Here is a 4,966-nt window from a genome sequence, read left to right as displayed (position 1 = left end):
TACCATCTTCCAGCTTCCTCCAGACACGGCCCAGTTGTAGACAGGTTGTAAATTAGCTGGGTAGGTGCTGCCCCAGATGGGAGAGTGAGGTTTAATGTTTTTCCCAGGTCTTTAACTTGACGGGCTTTCTTGGGCCCGACTCACTAGTCCTGTATGTTAAAAAAAAGGGACAGTGGTCCCAATCCCAGGATCCTTGGTGTTTAGGAACTGTAGCTCCCCACTACACTGCTGGCTGCTAACACCTTACTATCTGAAAGCCTGACGTGATGTAGGAGACCACTGGAACCTGGGGTTTGCTCCGAATACACCAGCCACTGGGGAATGTCACTTATGGCTCTTATTCACATTAGGATTAGTGATGTAGGGAAAATAATTGTTTTATTGCACTTTTGTTATGTTTGGAACCCTTTGTAAAGTAAAGCTTTCAAACTTTGCCCACTGCCTAGTCTGCAGCTTTTTTAAAGGAATGCAATGCAAGTAACCAGCATAATGCTACAGTTTTGGGTCACTAGCATATTGGGGTATAATGAGTCAGCACTGAAAAAGTCATCAAGGTACAGGTATAAACAATTATTGTTTCTATAGATACTGTGTTTTGATGACTAGTTGTAGATTTAGGCATCTTTATAACGGCAGCTCTCCAGAAATATATTACTATGCTTTAAAGCTGCAATGATAGCTGGGTGGGAGGTTTTTGTTGTGTGTGCTTTTTTTTTTGTGTGTGTGTTTTGTGTTTTCTCTTTTGTAAAGCCCTGTGTGACGAGAATTGTATGTACAGTTTGTTGGTGTTTGTTGATTAAAAAGGAAAAAAATAAATATATTTTTAAAAAAGTACATTACTCCATGTGGTTTCCATGGGCAATGGAAGTCTACAGTCAGTTAATGCAGCCTGTCGGTAGAGTGTAAAGCCCCGTACACACTAAAAGAATATTGGCCAAAAATATTCTTATGATGAACAATCGTGCAATATTTTCATGGTGTGTACATCATTTTCGACAGCCGATTCAGACCTTCCGAATGAAAATTACCAAAGGGACCCACTGCTAAATTTTTGTCGTACGGGAACAGAACGAATAATTTTTGTTTAATGTGTACTGTTTTTGTATGAGAAGAATTGGATACGAAAGACCACGCATAATCGGAAACTGCTTCTGACCCGGAAGAACCTGAAGAAAATAAACACCACGGAATAATTGTAAGCATTATAGCCAATAATGTCAGTAAAAAGTGGTGTTCAACCCCCCCCCCCCCAAAAAAAAAGTTACATATGCCACCGCATCACAATGAATATGTGTGCTTTCATGTTGTAAAAAAAAAAGCACAAATAAAAATTGTTTATTTTCAGCAATTAATTTTATTTTTAACTATATACCATGTTAAAAAAAATAACCAATAATCTAGATGCAAATCCACAACAAAGTGCTTCATATCGGGTCCAGAAAACCAAGAAATTGTAGCAAACATACTGTAAGATTCAACTAGACATTTGTGTAAGGATAATCCTGGCACCATGACGAGGTTTGACGATCAGGTGCAGAACAATGCCATTGTGGTGTGTGCTGCAGTGATAAAGGAGGCGGTGGTGCTGGTGGAGGTGGCCTTGGAGGTGCAGGTTGTGATTGAGCAATACAGGTGTTTGTGTAATTTCACCTCTTGCCCCATTATTCAGCACTAGGAGCAACAGGCACTCTGCCATTTGTCTCTGGTGAACAGACATGTTGCAAAGTTTATTGGCTGTAAGGATTCCAAAGACATCCTGTTCATCGGCTCTCCTCTGTAGGGCTGCTGAAGCTTGGGTTAGGAAGGATGTAGTAGCATCATCCAGATTTTTCCTCTTCCTGGGTCTAGCCACAGGTGTTCTTGGTGGTGGCTTGATGGTTCCATTAGAAATTTCCTAGGGATGGGAAGGAATTAGGTAGCATTTAATAATTCATCCAAAATTCTAAAGTACTTTTTATGTGACATGAAGTAAAGCAGACTGTCAGATGATAGGCATATATGTAGGCAAATAGTGCATAATACGAATGGATAATTTCGGAAATAAAAGCTGTTAAAAAATACAAGATTTTAACGGTATCACTGATAGCTCATGTGTCGCTGATTGCTCCTGTGTCAGTGGTAGATCCTCCTGGTCAACTCCATACAGTTCAGGTGACAAAGACTCTGGAGAAGTTGATGAAAGAGTTGATTATGCGGTTCTGGAATCACACTGATCAGTGAGAAAGCGCAAGCTGTTACAGTACCAAAGTCTTGGTACATAGATGTCATCTACTGCAGCCCCTGACCATTCAGATGCACTGATTTTGTTCAGTTCCTTCTTAAACACTGTCCTCAGATTTACAATTTTATGTTTCACATAATTTATATTAGTTTGTGGACAGACAGCTTTGCACATTTCAGCAAGCTTTGTGTAGGCCTCATGTTTCTTTTTTATGTCCGAGTACTCCTTGGACTTGACTTTCCACAAACAAGGCATCTGCTTGTATTGGTCAATGAACTGGAGCAAGAATTCAGGCGATGTAAATTTGTCTTCCATGGCTCCTGTAAAATTAATCCTACATATAATGTATTATCAGTACAATATTGCATCAACTATTAATATAATAATTTTAGGTCTAAAGAGAAAATGTTAAGGCTTACCTCCGTTCGTGATACAAAATTCCCTGTGATGATGACATTTTGGGAATTTTGGAACGATCTTTAATCAAAATATTCGGTGTGACTGAACGATCACTCGGCATGGAAGCTAGAGAGCATGGGTCATGAGCTCCGCCCCTGTCACACCCTGCCCACACTGTGTATGTGACCACGCTCCACTGTCTGTGACATCGGGCTTACGAAATCTCGCCAACAAGCAGCATGGAGGACACAGAGGAGACACAGCCTGCTAGGAAAGAGTGCAGCAAGAAGGTTGTAAGAAAAATGAAGGCTACAATCATGAGCAGAGGAGAAATGGTGGAGCTTGTGTTCCTGCTTGAAACAAATGACTATGATGGCAAGCTTAAAAACTACAGCAAGCCAAATACAAGGAAAGATAAGATTCTGGATGAAGTGATAGCTCTCCAGAATAAATATGGCATCCTGCGCTCAAAAGATCAACTTAGGAAAAGATGGTCAGATCTTAAACACAGGGAACCGGACCAACTAGGCCACATTCACCAAAATCATCCAAAAAAAGTAAGCAGATTTTTTTTGGGTTTTATTTTAAGGAAAAATATAGATGCACCTTGCAAAGAGAAAACAACGCAAGATCAAATAAGTTAAGACTATGGCGGCTCGAACTGAAGACCAGGAACATGAACAAACACTAGGATCCTATTTGGAGGAGCAATCCACAGGTATGTGCAAATAATATTTGTACATGTTTAGAGCATATTGTGTATTTGTAACTGCACATTTGTTGGCATTCAACACATCAGGGGACAGCAACAACACTGCATGAAGAATCTAGGCACAGTAGGTGAGTATTATTTTTTTTTTTTTGGGTGGATGTACCGGTGATTTTGTTTTTTTAGTTTAAAATTTAAAAAATAAAAAACATAAATGACCTTTTCCTTGCTAAGGTTTTGCACACAGCAGGCCTGATCCGCCGCTTGTCTACCCCTTCAGCGCTCCTGGACACTCCCCCCTACTTGGTTCCCCCGAGCAAGCTGCTTGAAATTGGGTCACCTATACATGTTTGCTGCAGAGCCAGCTCTGTGTTTCTATGAGACACACATAGAGTGGCTCAGCCACACTCCCTTCCAGTTGTGGGAAGTTTAATTCAAGCATTGAATGGCTGAAGGTGAAACAAATGCAACCTTTACAATCATATGGGGAATATGAATTTTTTTTCTCACATTTTGGCTTTCTGCAGGATCATCAAGGCATCATAAACAGGACAAACCATCTATGGAAATGGTGCAAGCCAAGGAAAGCATGGAAGAATCCACCCCAAAGTTTACAGGGTGTAAAGGTTGGCAATGCAAGAATGAGTCAAAATTTATGGAGATTGTATATTTCCAAACATATTTAATACAAATTAAATTAAGGGTTTTTTTTCCTATTTGTCACATTTCAGAAAAAAACTCCATCAAACAAGGTGAAAGACAAGACAAGGACCTGCAGTCTCACAATGAAGATTCAGGATTAGATGTATAGGAGCATCCCCCCCATGTCAGCTCAGTTGGAGGGGATGAAGAAAAGCCTGCTTCACCCACACAAGAAAGTCATCATGTGTCCATAAGTGTCAGTATGTATCTACTTGTATGATTGGAATTCTTTGAGCAATGTTGTATTGATTATTAACATTACTTTTTCACAGGTCATGTGGTGGACAGTGCCACAATTGCATAAAGTTAGAGAATCTGTTAGTTCACTACTGCACAGACTGGAGAACATCATAGACCTCATTGGCAAATTCTAGCTGGCAAGAGAGTTGTCAACATGTTTTTGTTTTGTGTTCTTGTTGTTCATTACATGTTAAAATGTGTGTACAGCATTTTGTTGGCTTTTGTTGTTGTGCTCAGTTTTCCATATAAATATTTGGTGTTACAATATGTGCTCTAATGATGGAAATATCCAACAGGTTCTAAAAACCCCACACTGCAAAGCTATCCTCTTAATACTTAATAATGTAAATTGTGTTTCTATAAACCTTCGTGCAATATCTCCTTTGGGAACATGTTATGTTCCACCCATGTTTAGGGTGGAATATGTAACATGTTCCCAATGCTGCAGCCGCTGCCCATTGCTCCCCCCCCCTTTCCTGTGACAGAAGTATGGGAAGAAGTTCCCCTACAGCTTTCACTTCTTAAAAATAGCGTGGCTGTGCAATTTTGTTTTGCCAAAAGGTGAACTTATCCTTTAATAGAGTAGTCCTGATGGCTTCACTGATTGCAATCACCATCCATAATTTTTTGTAAATATGGATAATTCACTCATAAGTTCTCTATATCACCAGTGCTTGGGTGACATTTGTATATTT

At 39.8% G+C, this 4,966-nt stretch overlaps 1 pseudogene; it reads right to left on the bottom strand.

Annotated features, from left to right (window-relative positions):
* Window positions 1-1,439: 1,439 nt before the first annotated feature.
* Window positions 1,440-2,536, bottom strand: LOC149457285 (uncharacterized; annotated as a pseudogene).
* Window positions 2,537-4,966: the final 2,430 nt, after the last annotated feature.

This window comes from Staurois parvus, unplaced genomic scaffold (assembly GCF_062004578.1).
Source record: "Staurois parvus isolate SC_StPar_1 unplaced genomic scaffold, SC_StPar_1.0 ptg000328l, whole genome shotgun sequence".
Classification (NCBI taxonomy): domain Eukaryota; kingdom Metazoa; phylum Chordata; class Amphibia; order Anura; family Ranidae; genus Staurois; species Staurois parvus.
This window is presented reverse-complemented; position numbering and strand designations above follow the sequence as displayed.